The sequence below is a fragment of the Anabrus simplex genome, chromosome 1 (genome assembly GCF_040414725.1).
Source record: "Anabrus simplex isolate iqAnaSimp1 chromosome 1, ASM4041472v1, whole genome shotgun sequence".
Taxonomy (NCBI): Eukaryota; Metazoa; Arthropoda; class Insecta; order Orthoptera; family Tettigoniidae; genus Anabrus; species Anabrus simplex.
The window spans coordinates 327,302,014-327,318,043 of NC_090265.1; the positions used below are offsets into that span (position 1 = coordinate 327,302,014).

The 16,030-nt window shown below is 41.1% G+C and overlaps 1 protein-coding gene across 1 annotated transcript in view; it reads left to right on the forward strand.

Moving 5' to 3' along the window:
- The window catches only part of cno (adherens junction formation factor afadin), a 1,322,290-nt gene that overhangs the window by 299,922 nt on the left and 1,006,338 nt on the right, over positions 1-16,030 (forward strand). The window lies entirely within an intron of this gene.

Sequence of the window (16,030 nt, forward strand, 5' to 3'; positions counted from 1 at the left end):
CGTAAGGAAGGACATGCATCCGTAAAACAGGGTCAAAGCCACATGTGTGACGTAGTTCGCACCCACGACCCCACAGGTGTGGGAAGGCGGTAGAAGAAGAAGATACTCACTTTTAAAAAATCAGCCGTTTTTTAATTATTTCACCCCCTTAAGATGTTCCAAAAAAAGTGTGTTCATTTATTTTTAAAAGAGATTCCAAGTACCAGTTTTAACGTCTGTAACATCTTCAGTTTCTGCGATGTATGTATCCTCATATAAATAATTATACTCCTTCCTCACTTCTTTTCACTTCACCCCCCCCCCCCTTTTTTCCCGCCCTCGCCCCTTAAATGGATTTTCTGAAAACAAAAATTTGTGTCCTTTTATTTTTAAAGGAGATTCCAAATACCGATTTTCATGTTCGGTTTTTGTGATGTATTGTAGATAATCTCGCTTTTGTAAGAATACTGGAGCTGACGTTGCCATGGTTACGGCAGTTCATTTCTTTATCTGATTCCGAGAGCAGGGGTAGTATGGTGCCAATATCTCCATAACGGTTGGTTTTAGGGTCTTAAAACATGGTTTTCGGGCACGTAGGGCTTACCAAGTTTTATTCTTTGCGTCAAGGTGCTTAAATTGATCTCTCTCTCGTCCTTGTACGACACATTCTATATTTTGCCTATATTAGCCTAGTATTTTTATATTTCTCCCCGTCCCCCTCCCCCTCTAATTGTTTTGAAAATAAAATACATCCTATGTTACTCACTGGCAATGTAGCTTTCTATAAGTGAAGTAATTTCTAAAATCGGTTCAGTAGTTTTTGAGTCTATCCGTTACAAACAAATATACAAATTTTTCCTCTTTATAATGTTAGTATAGACAATCCCTCTGGCGCCTGTTATCTGACCCATTTTTAAATTCTGTATCCCTTTTAAGGTCTTTACTACATGGTTCGCAGATGGCCTTTATCACTTTAGCTTTAAGAGTTTAGTTGAGAAGATCCAGGGGTACAAGTCAACTTGCCGACAACTGTGACATTTTTCGTCCACATTTTGCTGGCTGTTCCTTAGAAAATATGAGGGGCGAGAGAACAAGGGCCATAATGTAGGGCATGCGGCAGTGGTCTCTTAACGAAGAGCGTTGAAAAATAAGGACCAACAGAGGCGGCTGAAATGGATGTTCTGTTGAAACTCGGACTGCATTTTCGTCGACAGGGATAGGAAAATGGATTATCGTAAATCTTGATGTTGCGGTAACATAGCAGACTGTGTTGTGAATGCTCTCCGTCAGCTAGTAATTTATAAGGGTTGCTCCTTCCTCTCCCCCTTTGTGCTACGTTCAGAGCTCTCTTTGTGTTAGTATTAGGAAGACTCTGTTAACACACGCAATGTTCATCTTACAAGAACCACGTGAAACCTATCTAATGCGTAGAGCTCATTCAAGGAAAGAGCTGAAGGAAGCTCTAAGCCGAAGTAATCCTAACAGTGGCCATTTTCCCTCCAAACTCACTTGTGGACTATATTAACACGAATGGACTGGGAAATAAGCATAATGGAGTGCAGGAGATGAACAATATAAACGATTAATATGATAACTATTACCTTAAATTATAAGACTAAGAGGTCAAAGTTACAGGGTACGATCCCGTCCCATGGCGTTTTTCATGGGGTAGCCTCGAGCTTTATCTCGCTCTCATTCTTTCGATCAAGGCTATGGGAAATAGGTCCAAATGTTCCCGCTACGCGCACTTACACATAATGATGATGATGATGATGATGATAATAATAATAATAATAATAATAATAATAATAATAATAATAATTGGACGATATGAGCAGACCTTCTTGTACAGTGCCATCTAGGAGGTCTGTCTACCAGTTTCGATATTCGATTATGCTGCTGTCTAGCAACGAAAGTGGACTGCTGCCGAGCGTTTAATTTGATTTTCAGGTGGCATTGGATGCGCCTCGAGAGATTTTCAAAATGGCAAAAACGATGACTTGACGTTCCAAAATATTTGACCGCCCTTCAGAAACCGACTGCCTCAACCAGGGTAAACTCATGAACTAGGGATCATGAGTCGGCTGCACTGACCCACCAAGGCAGCTGATAGTTTGATCTAATCTCGATGTATTAGGGTTGCGAAACCAATGGAATATATCATCTCCCGCTCTTCGTAATTCCTTTCTCTCTCTTGTCGATACCCTGATTCTGCCAAGGATAGTCTACATATTAGCTTTGTTCATCCACTTGAAGGAACAAAGAAAGAAAGAAAGAAAGAAAGAAAGAAAGAAAGAAAGAAAGAAAGAAAGAAAAAAAAGAAGCAAGCTTGTACGTAACTAACACGATCATCGGTTTGTGTACGGACTTTTTAAGCTTTCTGCGGTCTGTTGATTCACGTTTCCTGCAGCACCCCGTAGTGCTGCAGATCCATGACCTAGTCAGGTTGTGTGATGCTGGCACCAGAATCGCATTCACGTGGCTTCCTAGCCATGTGGTGATTGCAGACCAAGTTGCTAAAGAAGCGGTACTTTTACCACTTAGACCTATGGCCGTTCCTGCTACGCATTGTGTTCTCAGCCACGCGTCTGGAAATCGGAATGGCTGGGTATCCGAACTTCCAACGACCTGAGAGCAACTGAAAAGAAAGTACCGTGTGGTGATTCTCTGTCAACCGTACGCTGCGCCGCGCCGCACAGTGGTCTAAACACCGATTCTAGCCGGAAATAAATCGTATCATCTTTCCGGGTTCACAAAAGCCGGCGAAAATTCATACTTGGCGGTTTTCGAGGTCGCTCATTACGAATCCGCCAACGGATTTTTGATTAACAGAGTTAGCGGATCCACTACGCGTCCGCTAACTCGCAAAACTTAAGGTAGCCGGACAAAATTTAGTATTCCGCGAATGGATTCATGATAAATGGTGCGCTACGCTCCCGTTAACTCTTTAATGAAATTATGAACAGGGTTTAGAAAGAAAAACACATGGAATCCTTGACAAATGTCATGATTTTTTCGTAAGATTCGGTCATCTAAATCCATGATGTAAAACATATCAACGATTGTAAAAATTAGGCCAGTTTGGCGAGGAAGGTGGCCTGAAAAGGAATAAGAATATATTACGTTATATTTGAAATGTTTCGATTTTTTAGCGCCATGTTCTTATTAGTAAGACTATTTACGAGTCATGCCTTGAGTTCACTATCTGTATTTGACATTTCAACGTTCTCTTCTCCTGCTTTGGAAGTCGTCTTCGGAAGGTTCTTCATCCGAAGCCTCCTCTTCATCTGTGTCCTCATCGAACACGAGCAAAGCGTATACTTAAGGGGGCAGTTCATTCCAGTGAATTTCGGCTTTGATGAGGTACCTTGTAACTACTGGGTCCGACGAAGAAAACAGGAGACTGTGTATTAAGATCAGTTGTTGTGTCCTTTCTGGAGGTCTTCCGGGATTGGTGCTCCCGGAAGAACTTGTAATCCTTGTTTCGGGATTCTTAGGCCTCCTCGGACAACTTTCCGATTGGCAGTAGGGCGTATCTGATCGCCTGAGCACCATGAATTAAGACTTTGTGGACGGTCGGAGGCATAGGTTACCAATTATATAAGGACACGTACAATTTTGCAGTGTCTAAAGCGTACGCGCTGAAAGCCTCATCGTTCACCTGATGACCACTGGGCGAAACCTAAAAGCCACAGAAGAGTATAAATATCGTGAAGCGAAGGAAATAAGCCCAAATATAGTTGAGTTCGGTTTTGTTGCTGTACCTGAAATATAACAGCAAATCTGATTATTAATTCTTCGCTGACTCCGGTTGCTTCCGCTGCCTTTTCCGGATTACGATATAACTTTCTTGAGATGTTGCTGGTGTTCGAGGTCCCAGTCCCTTGAACAACCCTGTCAACTTTCCGGCCCAACTCTTTCCACTAAGCCTCCTGAATAGTGGATTTTCGATCTTTGACATCTTTCTTTTCTTCATCCGTGGTGTTCATAAACTACCTTTAAACAACAAATTTCAATGCAAAGAAATACAGTCAGATCCATGGTATAGAAAGGTTCGAAGAGCGGTAGGCCATACGTCACAGACAGTGGGTATTTCGTTGGGGTAGAGGGTGGGAGGGGGGAATGACACTGATAAGAAATAGTAGTGCGGTGAAATTTTCGAGTTGCTTATAAGCAAATACCGCCAGCAACAGAAAGTTTGTAGAAGTGGCAGTTGATTTTTGGTGGGAAATCTTTAGTATAATGTATAATATCGATTAAATCAATCAGTAACACATAACTACCTATAACTTCGGTTTCCGGCCCTGAAAACGCCGTAAAATCGGAGTACAGTGAAGTCTAAAATATGGAGAAGTTAACTGGTTGATACGGTCTTTTTAGCGCGCGCAGGACTTATCCTTGTGAAAATTCTCAACAAATACCCTCCAAGAAGGGGTTCTTTAATATCCTGGTTGGTCCCAATAAGATATAAATGTTTAATTTTTTCCAAGTTTTTAAAATTGTCATGTTTGAGCTTTCTTCCCCGCCACTTACACACTTCAAGCACATTATGCAGGGCAGATATGAGGTCCCTGGGGTTTCTAGAATGAGTTCCCAAACCTTTTTCAGCGTTTTCTTGACTTCGATTTTATCGATTTTTTACCGGCTAGAATCGGTGTTTAGACCACTGTACGCCGCTTAGCGGGTGTCCAATGGTACGGAAGGAACATCATATTAGTCGATGACCAGATTAGGCTACTGCTGATCTTGTCATTCGGTTTATGTGTGAGAATAGATTTATCAAGCGCATGTAACTCTGAAGTGTTCTGTTACTATTGTGATATGTTTGTGTCCTTTTCGATATTTTAGAATTATTTATGTTTTACTTTATTTTTTCTTCAACTCTTTCATTGAATAAATAATGTAAGTTCATTTTTGTTTCTATTTAGTTTGTAAAGAAAGGATGGTTGCCAAGCAGTACTTCCTCTTTAAAACAACAATCACTGCGCGAGTTGACCGTGCGGTTAGGAGCGCGCAGCTGTGAGCTTGCATCCGGGAGATAGTGGGTTCGAGCCCCACTGTCGGCAGCCCTGGCGATGGTTTTCCGTGGTTTTCCATTTCCACACCAGGCAAATGGTGGGACTGCACCTTAAAGCCACGGGCGCTTCCTTCCCATTCCTTGCCTTTTCCTACCCCATCGTCGCCATAAGACCTATCTGTGTCGGTGCGGCGTAAAGCAAAGAAAAAAGAAAAAATCCAGAAAACAATCGCCCCTACAATCTATGTGCAATAATCTTCGTGTGAACAGTCCAACAATCCTTTGCGCCATTCGAACATAACGGTCATGAGTTGTGGCATACTAAATACTCTTTTATCTAAGTCATGTTTTCGAGTGAGCCGGGCTGGATAGCTCAGGCGGTAGATTGGTGGCCTTCTGAGCTCATGTTAGCGAGTTCGAGCCTTACTTAGTCCGGTGTTATTTGAAGGTGCTAAGATACGTCAATCTCGTGTCGGTAGATTTTCTGGCACGTTAAAAAACTGCTGCGGGATAAAATTCTGGCATCTCGGCGGATCCGAAAACTATCCAATTATTATTATTATTATTATTATTATTATTATTATTATTATTATTATTATTATCGAGAGATAGAGAGAACGGCAGCCATGTCCCGAGTTTTCGCAACAAGGTTGATGCAGTAGCAAGAGAGAGCACGTTGTATAGTAAACAAAATAACTCTATTAATCATACCCAGTTAATATGTATGCTGCCGCAGGCTGCAGCGAGAGTCGATATTCGAACGAGTTAGTGGTACAGAGTTGTTACAAGAATCAATTTAAGACTATCATTCGTTTTATTTGTGTCTGTTCTGACAAGGTAGAATATGAGCTTAGTTTGATTTGTTACTGATGTAGTTCATTGTCAGACTTTGCTGAAACCCCCAAGGTTTACAATAATTTTCCAGACTTGATCCCTGCTGAGTACGACATTGCTTCCTTTTACTAGAACCACACTACTGTTATTCATTATTCTTACAGTATCTTACTGTCCTTGATCAGATCCTGTTCTCCTCCGTCCCCAGTGGTATTAGATTCGCGAGGTCTAGAGAGTCGTTCAATTTTTTTATGTCCTTGCCCTTTCTTTAAGTCTTCTTAGCCATTGGTCGAGGAGTCAATTAATCTTAAAAGATGCTGATAATCCTGTTCTTTAGCCTCTTAAAGCAACACCCATTTCCAGCAGAATTTGCTGAATTTTTCTGGCCTGAGTGGTGGAATATGTTATAAACATTTTAAAAACAAATTTGATATCAGATAGACAAGAGATGGATGAGCCTGATAGGAAGAATCTAGTTCTAGTCCATGGCTGGTTTAGGAGTTCCTAGGTTTCCTACCACGGTGGGAGTATTGTGAAACTTGTACGAGTTTCATCTGCAATGTAATCTGTTCTCTGAGGAGATTCTCGCCGAGAATAAAATAATATTTACAGTACTTAGACCGATAATAATAATAGTAATGCCATTGATATTACGTACTACCAACTACTTTGACAGTTTTCGAAGACATAGAGGTGTCAAAATGTTGTCCCGCAATAATTTTTTTCTATCGTCTGAGCTACTCAGCCCAGTGTACAGTAGAGGATACAAGCTTCCTTGTAGAGGGAAAGAGGAGCTGCCCGAGATCTGCGAGACGATGGCAAGACTTCACTGTTTTAGGATTCCAACATAACAGTTGGTAGCAGTGGACTCGTCACTTAACTTACTTTTGCTCACCAGCTATGTCAACCTAAAATATGTTCTTTATTTATTTTTATTTTCCAAGCAGTTCACCTTGAAATAAATGATCCACCACTTAATCACTGACATGACGTGGACATAAGTTAATGGACTATCCGCAGTTCTGAAACAATGGCAATAGTATCTGAACTTTCCATACGCCGTTACCATTGTGGTGGAATTTGGGGTTAAAGAAAGTATTTGGGGATGGATGGATGGACGGACGGACTGTTGACATAGAACGTTCATTTTCTATAGATACGTACGTTTACTTAGTGGCTGGAGGTGCAGCCTCACTGAAAAAGGCTTTAGAAATACTGAATGTTACTTGCTTTAACAGTTTTCATAACTTTGAGCCATCTATTTTTTTTTTTTTTTTCCCTAGGCATACTTCTTAATGAATGTGTGAATTTGTGTAGTTATATGTAATGTTATTGGTTTTGGTACTGTTTATAATTAATTTTTACTTTTGAAATTTGCACCTTTATTCGTACCTTTCTTAAAAATTATGCACTTAAATGTCTGACTCGTTAGCTGAACGGTCAGCGTACTGGCCTTCGGTTCAGAGGGTCCCGGGTTCGATTCCTGGCCGGGTCAGGGATTTTAACCTTAATTGGTTAATTCCAATGGCACGGGGGCTGGGTGTACGTGTTGTCTTCATCATCATTTCATCCTCACCACGACGCGCAGGTCGCCTACAGGAGTCAAATAGAAAGACCTGCACCTGGCGAGCCGAACCCGTCCTGGGATATCCCGGCACTGAAAGCCATACGACATTTCATTTCATTTCATGCACTTACCAATTTCTTGTAGAAAGCCTAACTCTCCTGATATTAAAGGAGCAGTTCGGCCAAAGAACGCCAAGTGTAAAGAAGCTGTTCGTAATTGCTGTAGCATAATTTTTCTATATCTTTGTTTTTCGTGTTGGTAATACCTAGGCCGGAAACTGTGCTATTAGCGTTTGTAATTAGTAAATTAGCACAACCGCGTTGGATGTTTGACCCCCATTTGTATTAGTGTGTCACCCTCGTGGGAATAGTGATGGTACCTTCTCGATTTTAAATGTGTGAACTAGGAGAATGAGTGAAAGAACGCATGAATACGTATATTCCCATGCATTGTTCTCAGATCACGGCAACGCTTTCGAATATGTAGAGTACGTAAGAAGTGGAAGAGGATGCTTACTTATCCCTTTCAGTGCCGTGTTTCACATGTCCAACTTCATGACAGATTGGTCAGCGTCTAGACCTTCAGTCCTCGAGTCCTGTGTTTGGTTCCCGGCCGTGTCGAGTTATTTTAAGTGTTTAATTTCCTTGACTCGGGGACTTGGTTTTCATGCTATCTTCAGCATTCCTGTAACTCGTACTCCATACAAAAGACTGTCTTCCACCCCAATAGAATGTCGTTTCCCATACACGGCAGATGCCTCCCACCCTCATTGGAGGGTCTGCGTTACAGGGGCTACACCAGAATAGCCACACGAAAAAAAAAAACCCATTTGCCCTATACGCCAGCTTATGAAAGAAATAATTAAAATACAGCTTCGCCGGTGGCTTTACTGAAAATTATGTGATGAAATGAGATAAGCACTTACAAATTCATCAGATTGTTATTCGTGTAAGCATGGAACACGGGTTAGCCTTATTTAATATTCTCTACGTTTACAACGTGATCGCTCCCTTGACGTCCATGATAAATATATATCCGGCGCTTCAGATTTGTTCTTCCACACAGTTTTACTCTTTATAGCCACCAATATCCCCGAATACCGTCCTGCTCCATGGGTAAATGGTTAGCGTGCTGGCCTTTCGTCACAGGGGTCCCGGGTTCGATTCCCGGCAGGGTCGGGAATTTTAACCGTCATTGGTTAATTTCGCTGGCACGGAGGCTGGGTGTATGTGTCGTCTTAATCATCATTTCATCCTCATCACGACTCGCAGGTCGCCTACGGGTGTCAAATCAAAAGACCTGCACCTGGCGAGCCGAACATGTCCTCGGACACTCCCGGCACTAAAAAAAGAAGCCATACGCCATTTTATTTACTCGAACTTAAGGAATTTACGCCTTTCTGTAGCAGGTTACAATAAAAGCATATCGGCAACACGTGGGAAAAAAAATGGTACCGTAGATCTCTCCTCTAGAACTTGCTTGAACTTCGCGCTCACGATAAAAATATATTGGGCGCTTCCCAAACAGTCATGGCCTCTAAACTCTGTATAGAAACGTACGCATTTGACATTGATTGGGTTGTTCGAGAATCCAGGTCTGTCTTGATCCCTTGCTGACAAGATTGTGCTAGTATAATATGAAGACGACCTTACTGGATCAGCCTCGTGAGGGAAGTGTTTGTTCTTCTTACGAAAGTTTCGTGTAAAGGTTTTATTTCAGGTCTCAGTTAGCCTTCACGCTGACCACTTGTCAGTGTTATATCTGCTGGCTATCTGATTGGGGAGCAAGTCATCTCGGCTGGCCTAGTGTCCTCAAGAGCGTCCCCCTGTGGGCGGGGGCGGTAGAATAACATACATTGTATCCCCTGTCGGTCGAAAGAGGCGACTAAAAGGGGGACCAGGGGCTCTGAACTTTGGAGCGTGGATTGTCCCTAACTGATTCTGGTATTGCTTCCACGTACTTGCGCCAGGCTCCTAGTTTTTATCTTTGCTATCCGACCTCTCTTGGTTAACTCTTCTTCTTTTCCGACTCTGACGTATTCGGTTTATGAGTCTTTCATTTTCACGCCCGTCGTGGCCCTTCACATTCTTTTGCTGATACCTTCATTTTTCGAAGTGTCGGACCTCTTCACTTTTTTTCCTCTGATTAGTGTTAATGGAGGATGGTTGCCCAGGTGTACTTGCTCTTGAAACAGTAATCACCACCATCTCTACTTACGAAGCCGTAAAGGTCTCAGATTAGTTTAGATTATTATTATTATTATTATTATTATTATTATTATTATTATTATTATTATTATTGTTATTCCCTCGGAGGCTGGATGTTTGTGATCGTCTTAATACACATATTCATTTACGCACAATGTATCACATTACCAACCACCACAGAAGCACACAATAGTGAATACATCCCTCACATAGGGTTGTCGTCGGGAAGGGCACTAGACTTAATCCGGGGCCGATGACGTAGCAGTAATGGAGGAGGAGGAGGAGGAGGAGGAGAAGAAGAAGAAGAAGAAGAAGAAGAAGAAGAAGAAGAAGAAGAAGAAGAAGAAGAAGAAGAAGAATTTTAGACGGCCGGATGCCCTTCCTGACGTCAACCCTGTGTGAAAGGATGTATTCATTATTGCGTGTTTATGTGGAGGTTGGTAGTGTGGCACGTAAAGGTAGATGTTTATTTTTGCTAGTGGCTTTACGTCGCACCGACACAGATAGGTCTTATGGCGACGATGGGATGGGAAAGGCCTAGGAGTTGGAAGGAAGCGGCCGTGGCCTTAATTAATGTACAGCCCCAGCATTTGCCTGGTGTGAAAATGGGAAACCACGGAAAACCATCTTCAGGGCTGCCGATAGTGGGATTCGAAACTACTATCTCCCGGATGCAAGCTCACAGCCGCGCGCCTCTACGCGCACGGCCAACTCGCCCGGTAAAGATGATGTTTATTAAGACGAACACAAAGATCGAGCCCCCGAAGATGAGAAATTAATCAAACGGGGCTCTCTGAACTGAAGGCTGGACTTGGACAAGTATTCGCTGCTAAGAAAGAACCCTTCATGTAGCATTTCAGTAGTGTGGAGGTTATTTAAATCCAGTTGTCTAAAGAAATGTCATTACTAATCTAACTGCCTTACGTGTATGTTTTACGTTGCCGAGCTTCTTCAACTGTTGGTATTTTCAACGTTTTTTCTTTCCATGCGTCCAGTAGTTGGCTGTTCAAACATTGCTATTCTTTGCTCTTGTGCTCTAGAGATAGATATTTTTCTCCTAGTAAAACCGTGTGTGTATGTTGAGTGGACAGCCCGAAGGCCGGTCCGATTCTCCGCCATTAGCTGTCGTAGATGGCCTAGACATCACTGAAGAGGTGTACAAGGGGAAATTAGGAGGGACGTAGTTTCCCGTTGCTTTCCTCATCGGAGCCCGAAGTTGCTGTTACGTATCAGTCTGCCAAGCCCACTGAAATGTACGTATCAAGTGGCCCGATGACCGACTTTTCACACCATTCAAAACAGGGTCAGGCTGCATAAGCAATGGTATTACTAGCATTGCTTACACCTCAGTCATTTTCATATTGTCAAAGCCAAGGGCGAAACTGAGACAGGTCAGTGAAAGTAACAAATTTGTTCTAACCCATACTAGAAGACTTTAACACTAGGTCTCGCCAGCAAAGGCATTAAAACCACGCAAAACAATCAAAAATTTCCCTTTGCTTCGAGCCTTCGTACAGTATTATGATAAAAGAACCCTGTGGCGGATTTTATGTTAACTGTCGCTGACCTGGTATTACATTTCTTATTACAGTACATTTAATTATAAGGTACCGTATATTCGTATTACCGGTGCACAGTGAACTTGATTATTGATCACAATATTTTCCTCATCATTGGACTAGGGCCTACTCCATCTATTACATAACCTCAGAACGGATACTGGATTAAAACTGTAGATGAGTCTGTATTTCTTGATCAGTATGACGTCGTGCAAGAAACGGTGCGACTCCTACGCCGCGCCTTGCGTGTAAAAACGCCTGGTCTACCTTGTGAGAGAAGTCAGTTTATCTGACCGTGCTGTAAATTTTCTGTACATATTACAGGCTCCACCTACGAGACCAGTTCTCTCCGGAAACGTAGCTAGCGATTTAGATTTAGCTTCCTTACGGAAGCCTTAAAACGTTCCGGGATTTACGCGTTTGCCAGTCATCAGTATTTAATGCGCTTCGGACCATAGTGACCTTAGCTGGCAGTATCGTGTGATACACCTATGAACGCAATATTCTTGACGTTGCATGATTCTCAACATTTTTTCAGGACATTAACATGCATCATCTTCGTTCATCTTCAGACAGTGCAAAGCATGCTATTGACCGTCGGTGTTCTTGGTGGACACAGCACTTGAATAATAATAATAATAATAATAATAATAATAATAATAATAATAATAATAATAATGTTGAAGAAGAAGAAATTTCTGATCTTACGAGAAAGAAGTCCTATCTCTCCAAGAATAAAGGCATCGGCGAAAGAAAGAAAAAGAAAGAAAGAAAGAAAGAAAGAAAGAAAGAAAGAAAGAAAGAAAGAAAGAAAGAATTCCTGAAAGACTATAGGCCTCGTGATCCTCATTCAATTGCGGTATAAATGGTCAGCGTTGAAGCCTTCGGTTCAGTATATCCCGGTTACGACTCGGGGACTGGATGCTTGTTTTTATCCCAACACACACTTCTTCATATACATAGAACACACCACACTAAACCACAACAGTAACACACAATAGTAAATGCATACTGTATATTCTTTCATCACAGTTTATGAATTTATGAACGTTAGGTGCAGTTACACGGGCTTGATTGTGTGGCTTTCTATGGCAACCTTGTAATTATACAAGCTTTGAACTCTCATTCCAGCATTAACTAACGCATGAGGTGAACCTTTGTAAGCTAGTATGAATTCCAGACAATGGAAATAAGTTGCTAGCAGCTGCTGAATTTGAAATTAAAATCGGTGAATTTTGTTTACCTACTTCGAAACATTCCACATCAGAGTAAACTTGACTTTCCTAGCTTGGAGATCGCACGGGAATTGGGGTTCGCCTTCAGTGAGACCACTAAACACCCAAACGGATGTAGGCTACTTGTTCATCACTACGTCTGCTACTTCGGCAAATCAGTTATAGTGTGTCCGACTCATGATGTAAAGTTCGGCGGTTCGATCCCGGCTGAGGCCAGCGCTCTACCATCTGAATTACTTGACCTGGTTCAGTCTCAGCTATACTGTCTGAGTGAGAAGATAAACGGTTTATTCAGTTCAGCTCGAAGCGAATATCATGGACGCTTCCTTCTCAGCTGTGGCCTCCAATTTATTGCAAACTCACTCTTGTACAGTCACCATGATACGAGCAGACAGACACACTATAAGTATGCACTAGCGACTACGACGACCCTAGCCGCTTTCATAAAATATTTATATTTACTTGATATGTTGACGTCTTTCAAGCTAGATTTAATTTTGATATAAGTGGCAGACTCCTGCTGGCTCTGTAGTAGATGATTGAACGCATTCCGAGAAGGAAGGAATCAATATCGGTTGAAGAATTCTCCATTATGTAAATAGAAGAGGGTTTTGTGAGGTATTTTTTGTAGTTGGTATCCTTTCGTAACAGGTACGATAACTGTCATTAATTAGGTTCCCTTAGGACGGAAGGTGTATAGATCAGACATCAGTGTTGTGTTGAGTGGGTCGGGAGATTCAAGTACCGGTTTTCGAAACTGAACGTGGTATTAGTGATACGTAAATACGTAAGCACGATTTTTGAAGGACTGTCAAAACATCTTGACTCATGCCATTGTTGTTGGTATGTTAAGGATCTCTTTTTCACCTTTAGAATAGGTCATCATGTAAACAAAGTACAAAATATAGTCCTGCGCCTGTCAAAGCTCACATTCGCTCGTGCTAACCTCTTCGCGCGACAAGGCATAGAAGTAGCCTATTTGGATTAGAAATACGAATAACACTAGGAAAATAAAATTTAAGTATTCTTTATTATTCTTTATTCTTTATTATTATTATTATTATTATTATTATTATTATTATTATTATTAGTATTAGTATTATTATTATTATTATTTTTCTCCAGATCACAGTAACCAAATACCCAATCGATCCATTTAATGAGAAAAACAAAAATGTTCATCCTAAGCCACCAAATCCCACCAACAGAAATTGACAACACAAATTCCTAATAAAATTAATAATACAAACGGAAATAATAATAATAGTAATAAACCCCAAACGTACTCCTTGGACATGCCATGAAGTCCGTTGGATACTCCGGAAACTTGACCCACAAAGTTTGGGTCAACACAGTAGTCATCCTCCGTACCTTCATGCCACGTCCATCGTCTCCCCTAAATATATCTATTGCCACTCCAAATTATGTTCTTTAAATAAAATATAAAAGACAAATTATACATCACCAGTCTGGACTTTGTTTCATATTTAACCCTACCTAATCTAATTCAAAAACCCAGCCACACTCCACATTAAATTTGCCATCCCGTTTCCATGAAAATATACCATCAGTCCTTCTATAACTTAACAACTTCTCCATACTTCTCCAAAACTTAATCAATAATACCTCCATAAATAATACTACAACAGTAAATACACCACCACTTCTCTATACTTCTCCAACACCACATTTCATCATACCAAACCGCCATCCCTTCACCTTCATCCCTTACTCACAAGTTACTCATAATTCAATACCAACACAACTACCATCACTTTACCATCTTCCCACTACAAGAATAAATAGCCCATCAATAAATAATTCTACAACAATAAATACACCATCATTTCTCTATACTTCTCCAGCACCACATTTCAACATCAAGCTAACATGACTTACCACTTACTCGCTCCATCAATCCAATACCACACATATTCATCAATATATAATACTACAACAATAGATAATAAATTATACCTCAATAAATAATACTGCCACAGTAGATACACTACCACTTCTCTCTACTTCTCCCACACCACCTTTCAACATACCAAACCGCCATCACTTACACCTTCAACCCTTACTCACAAATTACTCATCTTCTAACAACTTCTCCATACTTCTCCAAGACTTAATCAATAATACCTCCATAAATAATACTACAACAGTAAATACACCACTACTTCTCTATACTTCTCCAACACCACATTTCATCATACCAAACCGCCATCCCTTCACCTTCATCCCTTACTCACAAGTTACTCATAATTTAATACCAACACACCTACCATCACTTTAATACTGCAACAGTAGATACACCACCACTTCTCTCCTACTTCTCCCACACCACCTTTCGACATACCAAACCGCCACCACTTATACCTTCAACCCTTACTCACAAATTACTCATAATTCAATACCAACACAACTACCATCACTTTACCAGCTTCCCACTACAAGAATAAATGCACCCATCACTAAATAATTTTACAACAATAAATACACCACCACTTCTCTATACTTCTCCAACACCACATTTCAACATCAAGCCAACATCACTTACCACTTCCTCATCAATATATAATACTACAACAACAGATACGCCACCACTTCTCTAACACTACATTTCCACAATCCACATACCAAGCCACTTTCACTTACCACTGCATCTCTTACTCACAGCTTTTACCATCTTCACATTACAACAATAAATACACCACCATTTCTCCCTACTTCTCCAACCCCACCTTTCAATATTCATTCATCAATAAATAATACTACAACAATAAATACACCCACCACTTCTCTATACTTCTCCAGCACCACACTTCAATCTACCAAACCTCCTTCACTTACACTTCATACCATACTAACAACTTACTCATATTTCAATACCAACACATCAATAAATCATACTACAACAATACATTCACCACCACTTACTCTTAAATTCCATACCAACACATCTACCATCTACCACTTACGACTTCATCCCTTACTAACAAATTACTCGTAATTCAACACCAACACATCAATAACTCACACCACAACAATAAATAACCACCCCTTCTCAATACTTCTCCAACACCACATTTCAATAAACTCAACCGTCTTCACATATTCTGTCATCGAACCATACCAGCAAACATCACTTCTCAACTCTACATTCTGTCGTCAAACCATCTTTAACTTCGCTCTTCAATACACTAATGTTTTTTGCTTCGAGTAACAACACCCCTCTCATTTTCACCTGTACCCCACATGTTTGTCAATTTTCTGTGCCTTCCTGCTTCTCTACCACCTCTCTTGGCCGCCATTTCATCACTATCTTTACTCTGTTTGTTTCCTTTGCCTCCAACTTCAGCTCCCCTCAGGTCCCTTAAACTTCTGCTCCTCCCTCTGCTCCTACTCAGATCCAGACTCTCTCAGGTCGCCCCTGACCTTACTTTTTACCCTTCGCTTCTCTTACTTCACTGCTTTCACTTTCCTGCCTATCCTCTTCACTGATTATGGTCCCATTTTCACTTGGCCCCTCTCCCTGCCTCACTTCACATAGACTAATGATGCTTTTGGTGTTTTGCATATCCTCGCTACTGATCGCTGCTCTTCCTTCTTTTTCTTCGTCTTGTTCT